This window comes from Eriocheir sinensis, chromosome 10 (assembly GCF_024679095.1).
Source record: "Eriocheir sinensis breed Jianghai 21 chromosome 10, ASM2467909v1, whole genome shotgun sequence".
Lineage (NCBI taxonomy): Eukaryota > Metazoa > Arthropoda > Malacostraca > Decapoda > Varunidae > Eriocheir > Eriocheir sinensis.
Window position 1 is genome coordinate 21,415,834 of NC_066518.1, and position 23,215 is coordinate 21,439,048.

The window sequence follows — 23,215 nt, forward strand, 5'->3', positions numbered from 1 at the left end:
AGGAACTCGATGGACACACTTTTTCTACAAGGAAAACGAACATGAGGAACCCTTCCTATCTAATTAAAAAGAAACCGACGAAATGACCAACAAAAGTATGTGGCCACCGACTGAGTTACAAATGAAGCCTATCATCACTTAAACCATAAAACAAATCAAATAAGTATGAAACAGATTACGAGACTGAAGATCCAACCATCATCAGGTTAGTTACAACAAACAGAAAAAAAAGTCGTAGAAGCAGCTAAGTCAGAGGGATGACGAAGTGGTGATGAATCCGGCGAGAGGGTGAAAATTAATGAGAAAGGGTAAAAGGGGTGAGAGGGGAGGTGGAAAAGGGACATGATGTGGAGATTAACAAGCGGTGACACGAGGAAACGGAGAAAAAAGGGAAGATGTTATGATAACGCAATGTAGGGCTGACGAGAGAATTAGGGGAATAGAGGGAAAAGGCTGGTGGATTAGTAGAAGGGAGAAGTAACACAGGTAAATGGGGAAAGTAGAGAAGCAGCCGAAAAAGTGAAAAAGATGAGTGAAAAGGGAAGAGGAGAGAGGGAAAGTGAATGGAGTTGGTTGGATTGGAAGAAATGGATAACAACCAGAAATGAGAAATGAGAGAGAACATGACTTCAGCCATGGAAATGAGGGTATACAAAAGGATATATGGTAGGGAGAGGGGGCTTGGTTAACAGCGGGAAAGATATATGTACATGGCAAGGGAATGAGATTGGAAGATTGAAGGGAAAGTTAAGAAGTGGATACCAGGCGATGCTGAGGGAGAAACGGACGGGTGACAAAGGAAGATTGGTGAATGGGAAAGGAGGCAAGACTAGGAAAGTAAGCAGGATAGGTGACAAGGAGAGACTAAGAGGATGAGGCTATGTGGCAGAGAAAGAGGAGAGATGGGTTGAGAAGGGGAGGTACAGGAAGGACAAATAAACAGAGAGGACGAGCTGGCTGGGTGAGAGTGCAATGCAAAACTCACGACTTCATTTCACATCCACGTACGACTCGCATTTCCCGCGGGCGACGCTGCGGTGAGCTCGTGTGATTATGTATTCAGTGGGTCGGCAGACCGGGCGGGAGGTTTACGGGCACCACGGGAGCCAGGCGGGCAGAGCAGACTCCCGCCGCGTGAGGCGACGGCATACTACAGGTTGGCCGGGTCAATTTTACGACACACACACACACACACACACACACACACGGAGTGTGGAGGCAGTGGCTGAGTGATTAGCGTGCCGGCGCCGTGTCCAGAAGGACGCGGGTTCGAGTCCAGTTGGGATTTTCCCGTCACCGCCGAGTGGCCTAAAACCCCACATGCTGTTCTGAAAACCACCTATGAACACAGACTCTACATTCTCTCTCTAAAGAGAGGCTCGAAGATGAGTTCTGAGGGGCAGTATGAGCCAAGCAAGACGGCACCTCTATAGACACTTGCCTGCGCCACAACGGGCTGAGGCTGATCATCAGGGCCTACCGGCGCCATAGGCCGAAGCATAAAACACACACACACACACACACACACACACACACACACACACACACACACACACACACTCGCAGTCACTCAGTTACTCACTCTCTCCTCTACGTCAATAGAAAAAAATCATTTCTTGACTCACTTTTACTTCATATCATCAGTGGTACTTAATGACAGTTGTATGAATCTTCCCAGATAAGAAACTGAAAGAAAATATAATTTCTAAGAAGGTAAACAACAATCCACTCACATATTCTCCTATTCATTTTGTTTTCATTTGATCACTAGCTCAATTCGAATATCATTCGTCCAACCAAAAAGTCGCCAATCCATTAACATAGTCATTCTTCTGGTTACCTTTTCCAAATTTTGGTGTTCATTCAAATATTAATTTATGTTACCACTTCATTATATCAATCAATTAAATGAGGCATACGCTGTGGGGCGCGTCGCCTCTGCAAACCTACGATGACAAATCAGGCGGGTTCCTAAGGACCATCTCCAAACTGGCCTCTGTCCCATCCTAAGAACCTCATGGCAGGATCCATCGACTTGCTAAGCATATGATACGAGCTCTGTGGTCGTCCCCTTGGCCTTCTCAATTCGGGGTTGTTTCTTACAGAAACAACCTAGTGAGCAGGGTTGGACTGGGTAGTATCCCTGTCACACTGGAAACGATAACGATGCGATCCGTGAGTTCCCCATGCGAATCAGAAAATGTTCGGACCGTGGCGGTTCCGCCGCGATTTTCAACAACTTTGAGTGAAATCGTAAGTCAAAGTAGGATGGGAAGCCAAAGCGACGAGATACTTGCGGTGGTAACTCGGTTCCCACGCGAAACCTCTTTGTTATATTTGTCATTCGCCGAGATGGTAAGCAGAACCTGCCACGGTTGTGGCGGTTCTCGTGCGGTGGAGGTGAGAATACGCCACGATACTCACGGAAGCGGTGCGAATGCGACTCAACAGCTTGCGGTCGCGACGGGACTATAAGTAGAAAGGCACCCGATTTGATTCATTAGTTCAAATCGCGGCGTTCTAGGGTCAACATCATCCAGTTCCCATCAATAGCATGAGTTCCAGAGGGAAATCCGGGAGAAAGTATGTGCCCAGGGGCAGGATCAGAGGCCGGGAGAGGAGAAGCAGCCCAGATAGAGTCAGCTCCAAGAACAGCTCTAGCCCTGTGGCCCGGGACAGTTCACCAGAGGAAATTCTTCCAACTCATGCTTGAGTATGTGTCTCATGAGGCAAGATGACGTAGGGTGATAGCTAGTTTGATCCCAGGCTCCAGAGACCGTCGGTAGTTGGTGTCAAGCTTGGTGATTCGTGGGCCCATACGCCTGAACAGCTCGTCATAAATGTCTGGAGGCACCCTCAGGTAGTTACAGAATGATGTGACATCTGCTCAGAGTTCTGGCATCAGGCGGCCATAGTGACCATACTGTAGCTTCTTATCAACACCCAGCCACGGCCACACTCACCATCTCCTTCCCCTCCTCCTCCTCCTCCTCCTCCTCCTTTTCTCCTCCCTGTCATTGAGAAGGGTATGAACTATAGCAGCAGCATTCTCTGCTACCACTTGCTGCATGTGCAGCATGCACTGCATCAGGATGACCTGTTGGATATCCATCTGCTCACCTCTTGAGCTGCTCAACAACTGAAATCTATCGGCAACGCAGGCTGCTTTTATACCGAAAAGTGTGTGTGTGTCTCCCGTGGGTTGCTATCGAGTCGCTTTCTTGTGACATTCTCCGGCATCTCAACACCACCTCAGCCCATTCTCATCAGGACCGTGGCGCCTTCTCCAGCATCTCCTCACATTCGCACCACAACCCTGGGACATTCTGATTGCTTCCGCCACGATAGTGGTCGGCGGAAGCGCTGCGTTGCGCGCGGAAGCCACCCGTAAACAATGAGAATGCCTCGCGACATGGGCGAAAGTCCCCCGGTCCCCCGGGGGAACGACTCGAAACAGACGCGATCTCACTTCTCTGCTATGCCGCTACAATTTTTTGGAGCATGCTCAAAACTTCCGCGGAAGCCAACCGACCCTTGTGATTCATTACAGCTCGCATAGATGCAGACCCGAACATGAGGATGTCCTGCATTCCAGGCGAAACCAAGGAGAATCCCGGGAGGATCGAGCCTTTTTTTTTTTGCCGATTCGCATTCGCACTGCATTCGCAAGCCCGGTGTGACAGGGTTTAAGGTGCCACGTGCCAGTATAGTCGTATTTGGCGTTGACGGACTGTGCATGTAGCAGGGCTTAAATCAATCTCACCGAGTAATCGCTGGTTTGACACAAAGTTATTCCAGCTATATCCCTTCCAACTGCTTATGTATGAATCGACAACACCATATACCCGTGCTGAGCGAGTTCATAACTCCGTGCCAATTCACCGTAACACTTCTTTACTAGACACGCCTTTCTTCTGCACTATGCTACCAACTAACTGATTAACAGGGAACATACACCAGGGGGTGCGTCGCTTCATTCTCTCGCCGCCTCCACCCCCGACAATCCCACCGAGCAAGCCTTTATACAACTACCCTTCCCATTCTAAGCCTCTGCAAAGATCGATCAACTCTCCCTAGCCATGAATTACGTGGGCGTCCCCTTGGTCTTCTCCAATCACGATTGTCTCGTACAGAGACAACCCTATAAGATCGACCACCGGGAAGCGTACCAGGTGCCCATTTACCCGGAGTTGATGTGCACGGACTAAGCACGTAATGGGCCTCGATCCATTTTCATTAAATAGTGGCTAGTTCGGCACAAAGACATTTCAACGATACTCCATGACCCTGAGAAGGCACGTCAAAGGATTCGACACGCCTCTCCAAGTCACTATTCAATGTCCATGCCTCACAACCACGCAGTAAGGCACGGACTATAAGTAACTTAAAGATTCGAATATTTGTCCGCTTGTATCGATATCGACAATGTCATATACTTGTGTTGAGCGAGTCCATAACACCATAGGCTAGGTCCATCAAGTAAGTGACTTCCTGGCAGGATCCGTCATTGTTATGCACTGCGCAACCAAGGTGTGTGAATCTTTAGGTGACCTCGATGTAGTACTTATCACATGCATGATCAGAATGTACGTGTCATCCAGTTAGCCTTCAAACGAGTGGACCTTGGTTTTGGCAAAGAAGACCCTCAGTTCCAGTGGCTTCGCCACTTCATGCAGCACTTCAGGAGGACTTCCTGCGATTTCGCACATCATCATCAGCACAGATAAGGTCAGTGACCTTGATGTCGCCAATAGATGCTCCGCAACGACTTTGATGGACCCCTGCCTCATTCGAATTAAAAAGGGAGAAGTCGGAAACTCTCCGCCTCCCCGACACTTCACAACACTCTCAGTCCCAGAGTAAAGGCTAGTAAGCAGGTGAAGATTTCCTGCAAGAATCCCACTGATCTGCAGAATGTCTCAGAGTGCCTCATGATGTATTAAGTCAAATGCCTCCTTGAGATCGACATAGGCTACTAGTAGTAGCCCCCCGTCGGCGTTTCTCAGGGACTCAATGTGCTAGTATCCTACCCGGTCAATTGTTGATTTTCCGGGCGTGAACCCAATTAGAGGCGTTCTGGCCCTTGAAAAAGAAAGCCAGATTATCTGGAAAGCAAAATTTGGTACAGAAAAGTGGGTCTACTATAAAAAAAATTTGCTTATCCCAGTGTAATTCAAAACAAAGTTATGAATATTGAGAACATTATTATTCAATAATCTTTGACACATATGCGGTATTATGATAAATGAACTTATGAAACTTCGGTTGCACAGCAGCCTGAATCTACGACATGTTGTTCGTTGTTTTTTGGTCTACAAAAATTTAAATAATCAGGAACACAGGCTTTACTTGTTCAGTATGTATTTATACCTTGGAGGAAGATTTATACGACTTGGCCTTCCAAACCAAAACAAACCCTCTTCTTCTTCTTCTTTTGAACTGTAACGCTTTTCGTCGGCTCATCACCATCACTTCTTCTGGTACTAACTCCCCTCTCTGCCTCTCGTAGTTACTGCATTCAACAACTAGGTGTTCCACTGTTTCTTTCTCCCCACTGTCCTAGACAGCTACAGCCCTTTGTGTTGGTAAGTCTTGGTGAGAGTGAGTTCGGCCCCTCAGCGGTTCCTTTCGGTACTGTGCGGGTTTCGGTCTTTTAAATATCTTTTTACCACGAGTTCTGCTGACTAGATTCTGTTCGATACTTTCCAGATTAAACATTAGTCTTCGTGGAATATATTAGAAAAATGGTTCAAGCTATACATGCTGGAGGAGATTAGAAAAAAAAAAAATGCGAGAATGGTGTGAGCTTAGGTGCGAGTATTTAGCTTGTAATAACTGAATGGTTGAGCGTTTCTCACCACTTCACCTGAAAAATGTTAGCATAAACACTTGGGATCAATGTCTTGTAGACTATAGGCACAGTGCATCATGATTTATCACGTGAGAGATTTTAAAGTGTGCGAGTCCTCATAGCTTCAACAGGAGTTGACTCAGTTTTAGTTAAACTAGCTAGCGATCACTGGCAATTCTGGGGGGCCAGAATGCCTCTAATTGTTCAGTATTTGAAACTTTAGCAGCAGCAGATAAGCGAGACTTTTACTCGGCACATCGATAAGTGTAATAACACGGTAATTGTTGCAGTTCTGTCGGTCCCTTTTTCCTTTCCAGATAGGGATAATCAGACACTTTCTCCAGTAAGAAATAATGGCACGGGACGGCACGGCACGGCAGACAGCACTACATGCAACCCCCGGATTTCAGCATCTCCGCACTTATATTATACATCCCATCTGCCTTTTCACCCTTCAACTTCCTCACAGTCACTCTTACCTCCGCCAGAGAGGGTGAAGTTACGTCTATTGTTGGTGCAGCAGCTGCCATCCGCAAACCAGCCAGATCAAGCTGTTCGCTTGAGGCCTCTGCCGAGTACAACTGCCCAGCTAGAGTATTCGGCCCAACGAGCGCGATACCCATCTGTATCTGATAGTATCTGCCCATTAGCTGCTCGGATAGTATTCGTGTGAGATGTGGATTTGGAGCTGAGCTTCTTTTGAGCTTGGAAGTCAGGTTTAAAAACGTATTCCTTTAAACAACCCTCGGCATCCTCAGCGAGACCTATGACATACCTTTCTTTATCCCTGTTACTTCTCATTATTCCTCCTAAGATGGGTTATATTCCCTCGTGCCAGAGTTCTGTATTGCTCCGACTCCCCGAGAACCCTGACACTCTTTTATAATCTCCATTTTCCCGCTCGAGGCTAATCCACTCCTAGAGCTTGGACGCTTTCTAATGCTCTATTCAGTAACTTTGAGTTTCACGTTTAAATGTATCCGAGGAGTATCCAGTGTCCTCCAAAGTATGAAGAACTTCAAACCAATTTAAGACTACTACTGCAACTCTTGAGCACACGTTTGGTTCTTCAGTTTCTCAAGGTGGAATCCAGGAGAGTTGCATCCTGCGATTTCTTGGATCTGATGCGTATCCTCAGTTTTGTACGTTTTGCAGCTTGACGAGTTTTGTGTTTAGACGAAAAAATTTCCTAAATTCTAAGCTAGAACGACAAGCCTTGGACCGAATTATTCCTGCACCCGGACTGAAGCCGGCAAAAGACAATGGGCAGCGGTCACGAGCAGATCACATTACTCGGGGTGTGTGTGCGACAGCTCACATAAACTTTGTAACTATTGTGTAAAACTGTTAATATAGTTAAAACTCATCACGTTTTTAATATACCAGAGAGAGTGTAAATTAAGTGAACTCAAAGTGAACTTAACGGCTCTGCTCGGCCAAAACATAATCCACATCACTTAACATTAAAGGGCTAATGTGTTATCTCGTCAATTTCAATCAACTGGAGAAAGCAGGCAACGGTACACCGGACCTGACTAGAGATAGCACTTTCGTACCCTTATCACAAAACATAACACTTACCCGCAGTTACTTTAAAAATAACACTTAAAAACGGTTAACAAAAACGGTTAACAATTATGTCTAATGTCAAAGTCTGAAAATGGAGACAGGGAGGTGGAGTCGCACGCTTAATCAAGACATAGTCTGTGTATGCAACGGTTTTGAGATGCAGACAGAACGACACGTGTCGGTGTAGTGTTCACTCATTGCTCACCTACGTGATAAGTACAGAATGCTCAAGTCTGGGAGTCTGAAAAATGTCAAAGTTTATGAACGCGAATGTTCATATAATTGAATTATGAAATTATGTTATTGATGTATTGAGTATTTCTTAGTAGGTAAAGTGTGAAATCATCCTTACAGGGTACAAGAGAGAAGTGTTTTCTGTCATATAAGTCATATTAGTTCATATAAGTTCATATAGGTGAATTATGTGATTACGTTTTTGATGTATTAGGCGACGTGTGAAATCGCCAATACAAGGTAAACAAGCATTTTTTTTATTTTTTTTTGGGTGTGTGTGTGTGTGTGTGTTTTGACAAGATATAGTATAGTCGGTTCACCCGAGTCTGAAGTGTGCATTACCGCGCAACGGCAACCTGCAGCCACACGGCGTGTCCGATTTCATGGATACTGTATGCTAGCCTACGCATAGTAAACAGTCGTCAGTGTCAATAATATGTAGGCTGCAATAACATATACCGTCAATTATAGTCGAGTATGAGTTTAAAATATTAGTAATGTCACATATATTACTGATTATGATTACTATACAACCTTGAAGCTGTCCACAACCGAGAGTATTAGCAGGCTTTATATTAATAAAACAGCAAATTGGGACATTACTAACATTTTTTTACTCAAAATAGACTATAATTTATGGTATTTGTTATTGCTGCCTACGTATTATTGACACTAACGATTCTTTACTATGCGTAGGCTAGCACACAGTATCCACGAAATCGGACACGCCGTGTGGCTGCAGGTTGCCGTTGCGCGATAATCCACACTTCAGACTCGAGTGAACCGACTATAGTGTAGGTATTGTTTTTTTTGTTTTTCTTTCTGTATAAACCCTATCATTTTCCCAAGAAAATAACTAATTATGATAGGTTAGCCAAGTCGGAAGTTAACTGCCCTTTAGTATCTACCCGTGCGTATGCACTCATGTTGAGACAAACGCCTGGCAAATGAATCCAAATAATACAAAGTAGTAAATTCGGCATTGAATTTAGGAAAATGAAAGTATTTGATTTTTTTGTTTTGTTGCTAAACTTTAGGACCAATGCCAAAACAATCTAGGGCAATATAATATAATCATTTTGAGCTGTTGCAAATAGGGCCATTGTACTAATATAGTGATTAAAGTAGGAGAGATGTTCCTAAACCATGACTTGTGTATACCTAATATTTTCAGCTCCATATGCTGAAAATGCTATACGTGTGATGCTTCCTACAGATGGCAGCTAAAGGGATTGATCACAGGCAAGCACAAGTAGCTTGTCTTTTGCACTTCTTCTTTTCGGTAGTGTTTTTACATATTTCTCGTCACCTCAGAGGCCCCCGGATCGAAGGAGACATCAAGGTGTAGTCGCTCGGAACTATCGGCGAGTATAAAGTAGCTGCTGTGTATTGGAGGAATTTATGTGGGAGTAAGTGAGGGAGAGAGGGGAGAAAAAAAAAGAAATGAATTGGTGGTATTACGAAAGGAAAAAAGGGGATAAGAGAAGAAAATAGGCATGGATTTGGATATCTAATTAGACATCCTAAACAAGCATGAGATAGTTTTTATTAACTGAATAAATGATAAAACAGGAAAGGGAGGAAACGGAATCGCATTGGATATGATTGTAACCTTTCTTTTATTGCAGTGAATCCATATTAAAGAAAAACATGCTCCTATAAGGTGGTCTAGCTGTAGGACATTTACTTTTGTACGAGAAGGGTTATTTAAATCATACAAATTCCTATCTACTAGAAATTAACCATCAAATTAATCATCATCATCTACTTAAACATCCTCAGATCGTCTCTCTCTCTCTCTCTCTCTCTCTCTCTCTCTCTCTCTCTCTCTCTCTCTCCACGTTCTGCCAAGAGAGGAAGAGGTGACTCATAATGTCTCTGGAAACCCACCATTGAGGCAAAATAGAGATTGAATTCAAAGCATAAAATAGTCAATCAGAGGAAGGCGGAGATATAAGGCATGAGTGGTTATCTTGTTACCTCGACGAAGAGAGAGAGAGAGAGAGAGAGAGAGAGAGAGAGAGAGAGAGAGAGAGAGAGAGAATGTCCACCTTCCCCTCTCAAACATTCATTTATCCGCTATACATCACTTTTCAACTCTCCACTTTACTCCTCATCAGTCCACGTCACTCCATTCATCCTCCACATCACTCCATCTCTCGACTTTCTGTCACCATTCTTATCCGGAACGCCACAAACCCTCCTTTAATTTTATTTTACATCCTTTTCTTTTTTCCTTGTTATCCCTTTCTCTTTCATTTCCTTTTCATTCCTTTTCTGTCGAGGATGTAGCCCCGTATGTGCTTCGAACAAATGAAGCGATATTTAGATTTAGACGTCAACATTTTTATTTCCATCCGTGCTTCTGAAATATGGGTGATAATTGATGAAGACCGGACTGGTAGTTTGTTGCATTGTTAGTCAAATAATTATTTCGTGCTTACGGCCGAATTCCTGTTTTTCTTTGTAACTGCATTTGCGATGATACAATCCGTATCGTGATGATGAGCGCCGTGATCACAAACTTTGGTATTTCCAGCAGACTCATACCATGGTGAGGCGAAAAAAAGACATGAAATACCTTCCCATGCGTTATCATCATTATTTTATTTATCACTATTCTTGTAGTAGTGGTTTAAGATTACCTTTTGTGTATTTATATTCACTTAGAACATCAAAGCAATAAACATGGTTGTTTCGTGAGCAGTAATTGAGAGCGGCAAGGTGGTAGCTCTGTCACAACACAGCTGAGTCAAGGCCGTGGCTAAACTCACTGCGGCCATATGAACATTACTGGTCAACTACTATTTAAATTACCAGTTTTCATGGTGATCTTGCGCAACCATTAGAAAAAAATGAAATATAAGCGTACTATTGTTTATACATACACATTTATTGATTTTACAGCAATGATAAAATGGCAAGGTTGAATACCCTTCTCATTACAACGTTCTTACACGAAGACCCTTCAAAATTAAGATAAATGGACTTCCGAAAAATTTCAACTTAAATATCAGCGTTTATTGAGGTCCTGATTAGGGTGTATCAGTCTCGCCTTGAACGAAATTTTAACCATATGAAAACCTAGTACAATAGGCGGATAAGTGCCAATGCGGCGCCACGTGGCCACGTTCAATGTAAATGGATGAGAATATTACAGAGCTACTTCTTAACATAAGTAAGCTTGAAAATGTAGCCCTTAGTAAGTAAAACAAATGGTTGTATTCAAGTATGCTTTAAGTAAGGGTTGCTTCACGTTCCGTGGGCAGAAAGCCGTTCTTGTTGAAAACATCTGGTAACAAGACTTATTGGCCATGCATGAAAATCTTTCGACAATAGTATTTTAAATCCACCAAAGTTTCATCTATGTAGTCACCATTGTGTGTGCGCCTATTAATAAAATACTATCATAAATGAGTTGGCATGTGAAACACATTTTGTGAATAATTTGTATCCCTGTATTTTTTATTTTTTTATTTCCTATAAAATAACTTTTGCATGGTCTGGATACGTAATGATGTTGAAACATGGTTCCTATGGTTATATTTACCACTATATATACAGGCATACGACCGTTAGTCAGCGGACAGCAGTCAGCGGTCAGGAGGCAGTGCATACTTTTACTAAAATTGAAAAATGAATTCAATAATGTTCTACTTATCATACTCAGAAATGAAGTAACGCAACCACTAGTACCATTATTACAAAGAGTGATTGCCATCGTTTCCAAAGACGTCCTCCTCCGTAGTCTAGTGGTTAACTAAGAATACACCGGTCTGAGTTCGAGTCCCGGCTCGGGAAATCATTGCGCATCTCACCCAGCAGTCCACTCCTCTTTTCGGACTGCTCGATAAATGGATAACTGAAGAAACCAGGGAAAGGAAAACTGTCGTAACCCGGATGTCACGCTTGCCCAGTGTTCAGGGGTAATGAGTTCTTACCGCAGGCTCAAGAGCCACTGACACGAACCCATTTCCCCATCCGAACCATGGTAAAGGGAGGGAACCCTGGATTATATGTGAATGCACATGCCCTATAGTCATTATTATTATTATATGAGTGAATTGTCCTAACACTCCAGGGAAAATTAATGCAGAGGGCACTAAAACAGTACTGGAAATGCATTCCAGGATCAGAACCTACTTTGATGTTCAACATACTACATTACATTAGGATACCTTTAAATTATCACACTCTCTTTCTCTCTATCTATCTATCTCTTTCGTCTAGGTAGTGACAACACTTAAAATGCCCACAGAGTGGTGGGGGAGATGGGATCGAGACTACCTGGTGTTTCTTCTACCATGATCTGAACCACATCCTTTCTTCCTCCACCGCCGCCTTTTCCTGCGGTGAGTAGCTGCCTCGAGCTTAGCAAACACGAGTGATGACTGCCAGGCTAATAAGTAGAGGTCAGAGGACTTGGGCCATGGAGGAAATAATGTCTCCTCCTCCACCTCCCCCTCCCTTGAGAGAGAGAGAGAGAGAGAGAGAGAGAGAGAGAGAGAGAGAGAGAGAGAGGGGGGGGGGGATAGGGATAGCATCACACACACACACACACACGTAGCTATAGAACTCTCCCTTGCCTGTGACTGGCGTGACGATGTAATTAGATAATGGATGAGGCACCTGAGCGAGTCTTTCCTTCCTGTGTTGGCAAGGTGGTAAGGAAGGAGTGCTTAGCGATTCGCGTGACTCTCACCCCACTCTCCCTGCTTGCTACCCCATAGGCTGACTCTGAAGTGACTCTTGTTGTTCATCCTGGTAGTAGTGGTAGTTGAACAAAAGAAAGAGTGAAGAAAGAAGTACAGAAAAATTAAAGAAATACTTGCTCTGACTTTTCTTCTGATTGTTATTGTAGTTTGTGTACAGGAGAATGAAAGTAAAAACAAAAGGAGGAGAAGGAAAACTAGAGGTATAAGCAAGGATACTATATTAGAGGAGACAGTGGTATGTAGTAATTCCTCGGACGTGCGTAAGTAACGCCATCTATTGGGGCCCACCAAAAAACGTCATTTTTAGGGGTAGCTTTACTATTTTTAAAGTACCTGCCAAGGCACCCTACCCAGCCTTTACTTGTTATTTTCATTATTGTATAATTATTTACTAATGGGGTAAACAAAATATTTTTCTTCTTATGTTTTATTAGGTATTATCTACACTATATCAATTTGTTATTTTAGTTAGAATAAGGTGTAGAAAGCATTTTCTAAGGCTATATATGTATATATATATATATATATATATATATATATATATATATATATATATATATATATATATATATATATATATATATATATATATATATATATATATATATATAACACTATTTTGACCCTTCCTTTATAAGCGAGGAATGTCGGTTTGTACAAAACTGCAGTGGAAATAGGCCTGGGAGTCCTTCAAAATAACCCTACATTATCACCTACGCAGTTGAAAGTGAGATAAGAAAGCAGTCGCGAGCGAAAATGTACAGAGCGCCAATAGCATCACTGCAAACGTGCAAGCTTTTCCGTCTAGCGCGTAGTGCAAACTCTTAGCATTTATTGTTTATTAGTATATTTTACGTTTTGTAACTTCCTTCATGTTCCGGATTATTATGAATATCATGAACTGTGTATGACATATTAAAAAGTTAATGTAATTCCTTATTAATGAATAAACCTAAACATTAATGATTTTCCTGCTACATAGCGCTACCAGCATTCTCGTTGGCAATACTGACAAAAACAAAGCGACGCGCCACCCGCCTCTGACGCCGTTCTTCAGCTGCTTCTTCCCGTTCACGTGGCTACTCCCGTATTCTGCATTATTAAAGTGGAAAACTATTGTCATTATGAGTTCCAGTAGTGACATTGATGACCCAACACCCTGTAGCCCATCTGGGGTGCAGGACAGCTGCCCTGGTATCACAGTCGCATCGTTTTACAACATCAGGAGTGACGATGTCTCGGCCAGGTTTATGTGTGTTTCTCGTCGTCTTGTTCCATATGACAGTACTGGAAGTAGTGATAACAATAGTATAGACGGCGATGAAGAGGTTTTTGAAGGGCCAGGTGGTGATGACGTGTGTGGTGGTAAAGGGCCAAGTGGTGATGACATCCTTATTGGTGAAGTGCCAAGTGGTGATGACATGTGTGGTGGTAAAGTGCCAAGTGGTGATGACGGGCATTGTGGCAAAGTGTCAGGTTGTGATGTGTGTAGTGGTAAAGGGCCAAGTGGTGATGACGTGCATGGGGGTGAAGTGCCAAGTGGTGATGACGTGCGTGGGGGTGAAGTGCCAAGTGGTGATGACGTGCATGGGGGTGAAGTGCCAAGTGGTGATGACGTGCGTGGGGGTGAAGTGCCAAGTGGTGATGACGTGCATGGGGGTGAAGTGCCAAGTGGTGATGACGTGCGTGGGGGTGAAAGGCCAAGTGGTGCTGACGTGTGTAGTGGTGAGAATGATGAACGTGCTGGTGATGCTGATGACATTACTGGTGGTCAGGGTAGGGGACGGAAACGTTCCCGACGTCCTGAAACCTAGAAAAAAAACATTGTGAAGAAGAGTAGGCTGAGTGGTCAGGAGTACTACAGTCATTACTGCAACAAAACTATAGAAAAAAAGAAAATTGGCCCTCCCTGTGGTGATGGGTGTTTTGAGAAGGTGGGCTATGAAGCAGTGAAAGTACTTTTTGACAATTTTTATCTCTTGGAAAATTTTGAGGCCCAAACCAGCTACGTTATCAGAAGGGTGACAGAAGTACCCGTCAAAAGGAAAAGAACAAAAAACCCAAAGTATAAAAGTCGCATCAACAAATCCTACACGGTTCATTACAATGGCAAAGACTATCCTGTTTGCCAAGCTGGGTTCCTGTCAATGCATGGCCTCACTCGACGCAAGGTCGAGTATGCCCTGGCTTTGAAGATGAGCGCTACTGGGACTGCACAACCCCACTCTTCACAAAAGCGTACGCCAGTCAACAAAATAACAGGAACACCTCTGGAGCGTGTGCATGAGCACATACAGATGTTACCAGTCATGTCCAGCCATTACACCAGGGCAAAGAGCCCACACCGCAAGTATCTGGGATCTTCTGGGAGTATTCCACAGCTATATTCGGCATACAAGACCTGGATGGCTTCTACATACCCTGGAGAAATGATGGTGACCGAGAGGTTCTACAGGTCCATCTTCTCCGAGAAATACAACATTGGCTTTGAACCACCTAAGAAGGATGTATGCAGCACGTGTGGGAAATTGGAGACGCAGCTCTCACACAAAAAGGAGATGGGGGAAGACACCTCTGCAACAGAGGAGGAGCTGAGAGTCCACCAGACCAGATACAGGAGGGCCAGAGAGGAGATGAAGATAATGAAGGTAAACAAAGACCCATTCAGGATTGTTATAGCCATTGACCTGCAGCAGACCCTCCCATGCCCACGTCTTGCGGTTGGACAGGCATACTACAAACGCAAGCTTTGGGTATACAACTTCGGCATTGTGGACGTGAAGACCAACAGGGCAATGATGTTTGTGTGGGACGAGTCTGTTGCTGGAAGGGGATCATCCGAAATCGCTAGCTGTGTCCTCAAATGGCTGGACCTAAGGCTGGGCCACAACTGCACAGATGCCAGGACCATGTTGACTATCTTTGCTGACAACTGTGCAGGCCAAAACAAAAACCTACAGATGGTCTTGATGGCTCTGCGGGAGCTCCACCGGCGACGTCTAGCTCGGGTGGAGTTCTCGTTCCTGGTTTCTGGCCACTCCTATCTGCCCTGTGATGCGGCTTTTGGCCACGTGGAGTTGGAAATCAGGAGAAGGAACGTCATACAGACTCCCAAGGAATACATGGATGCTATAGAGCTGGCCACTAATCCTCCTTACACCGTTGTCCACATGGTAAGACAAGACTTTAAGGACATTAATGGCCTGCTGTCCTTGGTAACCAAAAGGAAGGCTAGTGCAAAGGCATTCTCCCAGGCATCACAGCTTGTTGTGGCACCCCAGTTCATGGAGGGGTACTTAGTCAAGAGGGATTACGGCTTGAGTGATGCAGATGCCCTTCCAGTACGCCTTATGCCTGGAAGGAGAAAGTACTCTGCCACAGAGTTCAACCTGGCAGGACATGACCTCCAACCAAAGTATGCCACAGAAAGGGTCCTCCAAGCAGAGAAAGTACAGGACTTGGCATACCTGGTGGAGAACTTCGTCACCCCTGCAAGCAATCGGACATGGTGGGAAGAGATGCTAAAGAAACAACGTGTCATCTCCGAGCATAATGGCGAGTCAGTGGAAGAAGAAGTTGACGACCCAGACAACATAAACCTGGACTATGACTCAATCAGGGAACCTCCAGGTGGCATGTAGTACCATTAATTCCCAGGCACACTATCGTTGATGACTATAAACAGGAATAAGGATAACGGTTTACGGATTTTTGTTACCAACACCAGTACCACAACATTGACTTCAATTTCACAATGTTAATGTTAATATTTTGGTTTAAAATACTAGCAATCTTTTTACATCATCATACTCACCACCAAAAACACTTTATTGTGTGCAAATTTGATGTTTCTAGCTTACATATTACCCAAGTTATAAGCAGTTGCTACTCAATAAAAGTTGTAGTCAAATATTGCACATCATGGATGTTTTTGAAAAACCTACTTTTTCGGACCTATATATATATATTTTTTTTTTATAACTGAGTACATGCCAATATTCTACATACCTTAACCTTCATTTTGGTCTTTGATTGAAGTGTCCACCTTAAAAACCAATGAAGTTATGATAATTTAAACATTGCAAAACTTTAAACGCGATTTCCCGCATTTAAAAAAATGGCGCTTTGTACGTTTTTGCTCGCACGGCCTCATATATGTGTGTGTGTGTGTGTGTGTGTGTGCGTAGCTAACATATCCAGAGCTTTAAAGACAAGCAAAGCATACAACATTCTATTTATGCTAGATTACTACAATGCCTTTACAACATGCTCTTAGCTGAGTAAAAATATCATACTAACTGTACAAGTGCCAGATAATGGCATGCATTGCATACTGTTTAGCAGGACAGAGAACAAAAGCTTCTAAGCATTACAACTGAAATGAACAATGGCAGACACTCAAAGCTTGTTAACTGAATATGATCTGATTTATAATAGGCAAAACCAAAAATGGTACGTTACATGCAATAAGAACTGTAAAAAAAATGTTGCAAGGCACATCAATATATGAACAAAGCATCTTAAAACATGCTGAAATACATGATGTAGGATATCAAGAAGGTAACACATGAGTCGTCTTAAATGGAATGCAATAACTTGGTGGTCCTCGAAGACAGCTGATAGTGTAGACAGCCATGTATCAAAATCATGGTCCCGTAGGAATTTCATGCCCAAATTGAGATAGTGTGTGCTTTCACTTCCTTATGGTTTAAGGTAATGGAAAATGATAGGTAACAAATTTTCCCGACACCCGTAGCCATGGTAACAGCCAAAATCCAACATGGCCGCCGTCGCGCCTGGATGTTTCCAAAAGAGTCACATCTCTGGAAATACTCGACCGGTTTCAATGATGTTGGGATCAATATTAGGGTTTTACAACATTTCTGAGCGTTTGAAAAAGGTTTCACAGCGATTGGGGGTTATGATCAAGCCGAAAACTGTGTTTGATATGGGGAAGTAACTGGTAGAATGAAAAGGTAATTCATATTTTTGTATAAATATATTAATATGCTGATTTTTTTTTTCAGGTTGCCATTCTTAAATATCTGCATGGTGCATGAAATACAGTAGATGTATGGTGACCTGGCTCAGTATCGGCATGGTGCATGAAGTGGAGAAAAGGTGCCCCACTCCAGTCATCATCATCATACACGAAGCATGTCTAATTATATTGAAACACCACCTGTGTGTATTGTATGCAAGAGTGATTCTAAAAAACTTGTTGCCAGCCCTGATGTAGACAAAATACAAGATATATTGCACTATGCTAAACGTCTGGCAAACCTTGGTGAAGTTGCCTTCAGACCCCTATCTGACTTTCTCTCCAGCCTATCAAAATCTGAACTGGAAAAGATTCGGTATCATTCAGACTGTCGTAAGCGAATCGTTAATAAATCACTTTTGGAGAGAGCCGAAAGGAAAAGAGCTCACTTAGATACTCCAACAGCAGCCCAGCCAGCCAAGAGAGGTCGGCCAGCCAAGTCAAGCTCTTCTACAAGTCGTGTTAACAGACATACTGGTGTCATTCCTAAGGAAATATCATGTATATTTGCTCCCCCCACTTCTAAATGTAAATATCATGAAGAACAACTCCACAAAGTTTCCTCCCTGAATCGTGGTCAGTCACTACTAGACATCAAGTTTAACACTATTGATGATCATATTAGGACTTCTCTATCCAGTTTACATCAGCCTGGTGATGCCTTTGCCCAGGAAAAGTGGTACCACAGTAGCTGTCTTCAAGATGCACGTAGAACGTGCTCCCACCATTCTGATCAAGGCAATACTTATGATATGATGAAGGCCATTTCTGATATTCAGATTGTGAAGTATGTTAAGTCTGTATTGATGTACGATGATGGTTTGGTACTGAAAATGGCAGATATCAATGACATTTACCTAGAAATCCTCAAGGAAAACAGCATTGAAAATTTGAAGGACAACCAAAGAAAGCACCTGAAACAATTGCTGAGTGATCGTATCCCCAACTTAAAATTCATTCAGCCACCACAGAGAAATGAGAGTGAACGGGTCATGCTGGCAAAATCTGCTGGGGAAGCTATTGACTACGCAACCACGAAGACCCCAAACGCTATTTTAGAAATTTTGTTAGAAGCAGCAAACATACTGCGCAATGAACTTCTAAAGTGTAGACGTGATTGGAAGTTCTCCAGTGACAATTTTCTTAGTGGTTGGGAAAACCCTCCACTTTCTCAGCTCTTTCTTACACACCTGTTGTACGGGGCTTTGCTGACAGTGTGTTTGGACAGCGTAATGCAGAGGTAAAAATGTGTTGAAATTGGTTGTCAGTTCATGGTTCAAAACACTAACACTGACAGGCAGGTAAAGCACAAATCCCCCAAAATAGTGGTTTTGTCCGCCATGTGGAGACACCACTCTCTGTTGGGTTACCTGACTATTCATCAGAGAGTTCGTGATAAGAATCTTATACGTGTACTCTAGTGTATATCTGGGTACAGGGTATGAACATGTTCTGAACATTACGAAGCGCATTGAGCGTGCAGTAGTTCTCCGTATGTCAGAGACAGGTGGATATTGTCTACCAGATTTCATCAAGAAAGGAATCCCACTATTCTTTGCAGTAGATAATATAGATTTCATGGAGGACACTCCATATGGGCAAGATACTCTACATGGAACAGTTATTGTTGTGTGCCAAAAGGAGGATGAAAATGCAGAATTTATCAACCCACCCCTGGCCATCCCTGACAAGCTACCATCTAGCCCTCTTCATGTCAATATCAAGTACAAAGATGACCCACTCTTACAGCTGAAACCCATCAAGTTCACTTCATATACAACTGGACAAAGGGATAACATTCTCAAACCATACCAGCTCTTTGATGAAACTTGGGCACTAGCCAATCATATAGCTAATCACAATGATTGTGCTACCCAGTCAAGCAATGTCTCACTTGATACCGCTGCAGAAATTAATCTTGATGACGACTTTGCCCCAGTGAGTACTGATGCTTCTTCATCATCCATCCATGAGAGGGATCACCTCATAGCAATTAGAGAGGGAAAGACAACAACGCTTCTTGAAAATGGTCTTGCACCAAGGAGATTAGATATTGCCACAACATCCATTTCTGAGCATGACCATACCCCAACCACCAGTGATGTTGCCATGGCAAGCATCCATAAGGATGACAATGCTGACACCACATATAAAGAAGCCATTCTTAATGTAGCACCTAAGAAAATAAGGAAAGAAAAAAGACAAAAATCTCAGGTCATGCCCACATGGGCTGCAACAAATTCGCTTTTGCAGCCAATGCAGCGTGTTGACCGCACAAATAGTGAAGTGGTTGCCCCACTCTTCAAAACACCCCCAACAGATTATGCAACATTGTACACTGTGCTCAGTCTTACACAAGAAATATCAGCTGTAGTAATGGGTCCAGAACGAAGCACCATCATTACACTTGACCTTGATTTGTATGAACGAGCTATCAAGATCCAAGAATCAGCAAGTTGCAGTCGCTGGGTTCTCAGAGCGGGAGAATTGCATATATGTTTTGCTGCATTGCATGCCCTTGGCAAGTATGTTGAGGGCAGTGGATTAGATACAATTGCTATTGAGACTGGCATTTACTCCCCAGCAGCCCTTCGGGGTATATATGCAGGCAAAGCATTTAAGAGAGGAGTTGAGTATCATGTCATGAATGTGCTTGCATGTTTTTTCCTCCTGTTCGATGCAGTACTCCTGGAAATGCCAGCTGATGCACCTCTAAGGAAAAAGTGTGAGGAACTCAAGTGTAACCTTCACGACAGGAATGAGTGTACCATTGATTCCTACAATGACCTGGCATCTGACTATGCTAATCAGGTACAGCCTCTAATTTCTAGCATGGATGCTGGGGAGTTAGCTCAGTTCTTGATTAACTACATTAAACAGGTACAATGTCTGCTGCATATAATCAGTGCATGCCGTCAAGGTGACTGGGAAGGATATCTTGCTGCCTTGGACAATCAGATTCAGTATTTTTTCGCCCATGACCTGCATCACTATGCTCGTCTAATGCCTGTCCACATAGCACAAATGAATAAACTTGAAATGGATGACCCCAAAACGTGGGAAGCACTAAAGGAGGGCAACTTTATTGTTAAAAAATCTACCGTTCCCTTCACTGCGCTTTTGCAGATCAGGCTCTTGAACAAAAATCAAGGAGTTGAAAGGAATGGGTAGTATAGTGGGTATTACTCACGATAAGGTTTCACTTGACCGAATCATTACCACTCTACCACATATCACTTCCATCATTAGAGACTGGCTGGATGGATTCCTCGCCTTTCAACAACATCCAAAGCTGCAGAAAACACTATCAACTCTCTGGTGACATAGCTCAACGTTCAACGAGAAATGCTCTCAAGCTGAAAGAATCCATCCAACGCCACTGTGAAGGCAACCCATTCATCGTAAGAACACCACTCAAGAGCATTGTGTCATCCGTGATGATTCCAGATGCTGCCAAGGTTGACATACTCAATCGAGATAAGAAGGGAATGAATGGTTATCAAAATTTTGTTCACGAACGACTTTACAGAATTCACCAATGTCTGTCTGGGATCCCATGAAAAAGATGAAGCTCAAGACCTTCTGCACCTGGATGGCAAAGACGCGTGTGACACTAGGAGATAAGGTTATCAAGCTCCGGGAGGAAAGGCAACTTCTTGCCCGGTTCCTAATCATTCAGCAGTCACGGCCTAAACTAGTTCCTCAGTTGTCGGAAACCATTGGCAATTTTGAGATGGCAATCACACCCAGGTCAATGTTTGCACTGGATGGATCACTTCTCATCCCAACAGACAAATCATCCATCATTCATGTTATAGAGGAGGCAATCCCCATCCCGACTGAGATTGACACATCATGCAGAGCAGCTGTTCAAGAACCAAAAGTGACATTGACCCCAACACCTAGCGAGGCAACAACACCAGGAGACACACACAATCTCCTTCCTGACATTCCTGATGATTCTTTTGCTGAACTCCGTGATCATGTAATCATCATTGACGGGATGGCAGTGGTCCAGTCCATGAAGAAAAGTCCAGACATGAAGATATTTCTCAACTTCAAGAATGCCTTTGTCAGAAGAATAACAAGGATGGTAAAAGCTATGATGAAGCCCATATAATATTTGACAGATATGACATCACTCATTCCTTGAAACGAAAGACGAGGGCCAAACGAGCACAGGGAAATGAGATGGAGTTCGCAGTCCATGATGAGATGGCTATTGCAAAGGTCACACTAAAGGAGCTGTTGTCAGCACCCAAAACTAAAGCACTCCTTTCCAACATTCTTGGTGATGCTATACTTAATGTATTCAAAGAGTCAAATATGAAGGTTGTTGTTGTGAAAAGCACAACAGTCCAAGTCAACTACCCTCACTCCTTAACAGATGTGATGTCCACTCACAACCACGAGGAGGCTGACACTCTGATTCCTTTACATGTGCTCCATGCCATTGGTACCTCCACTGTTAGGAACATTGATGTGGTCACCTGACACTGATGTTCTGATCTTGTTGCTGGATCTTGTGGCTAATGGTCGACTAGGGACATTCACTAAGCTCCAGTTGCTGACTGGAAAAGGTAAAAACCATAGATCTATTAACATTCCAGAACGTGTCAGGGCTATTGGTCAAGAAAAGTGTCGAGGTCTCATTGGTCTCCACAACTTCACTGGTGCAGACTGGGGTGGGAAATTTGTGGGAATTTCGAAGAAGACCTGGATCACTTCTTACCTGAATTTGCCAGACAATGACCCAATCATTTCTGTTTTCCAACTCTTGGGAAATGGAGTGCTTGCAAACCACGAGCTCATGGATGGTGAGCTGCCTGAAGAAGTGCAGCCTCTTGAGAGGTTCATATGCTCGGTATACAGTCCTTTAGGCCCAACCACAATACCAGCTCTGCGTTGGGAGCTGTTCCGGTCCAGAAACTTAGAGGGAGAGAAACTTCCTCCAACAAGAGGAACACTGATGCCACACATTATCCGCACCAACTTTGTGGCTATGCGGGACAAATCCTACACTACACCTCACCCCTGCCTACCACCACTAGAGGAGAATGGATGGATATTTGTAGGAGAAGAGTATGTCCCAGTCCGGTGCCTCTACAAGCCAGCTCCATCTGCTGCCATAGAACTCGTGAAATGTGGTTGTCGGACATCATGTAAAAGTCACTGTTCTTGCCAAAAGAACAGCCTTTCCTGCACTGCACTCTGCAAGTGTTACAGTAACGATTGCAGTAACTTTCATGAAGGCAAAATGATAGATGAGGAAGATTCTGGGGCATGAGTCTAGCTAAATGTGACATGACTGTTAAAATACTGACAAAATAACTAATACTTGAACTGTCCCAGTTTTTTGCTGACTCTGCAGATATAAATTTGTATACCTTATCTGTAATTTTGATTGTGAAAATATATTGCTTTAAGGAGTTTGAATGGTGGTGTACATACTGTAACTGCTATCACTAGTTTTCCCAACTTGCATCCAGTCATAGTTTTACAATGACACCTTTGAATGCATATGTGTATAATGTGAATGTATAGTATGACCAGTAATTATTTTATTATGCTATGTGAAAAGTCTTATCTTTCAGTGGATTTAATTGGTAGTATGTCAGCAATTCTACATTAGGCGTTTGCAAATTATTGGTAATTTACAATGATTTTCATGAATATTTTTGTTTTCTTAAATTGTATTGCTTATAACTTGAAAAAAAACATGTGCAAACTAAACATATTTTTGTATTGATATCCATAGCAAAAACATTACCCTGCAATGAAAAGATTGGTTTACATGAATGAAGA

General features: G+C 43.2%; 1 pseudogene; it reads right to left on the reverse strand.

The window, feature by feature from the left end:
* LOC126996366 (BRCA1-associated protein-like) overlaps positions 1-14,024 on the reverse strand; it is a 65,764-nt pseudogene extending 51,740 nt beyond the window's left edge.
* Positions 14,025-23,215: the final 9,191 nt, after the last annotated feature.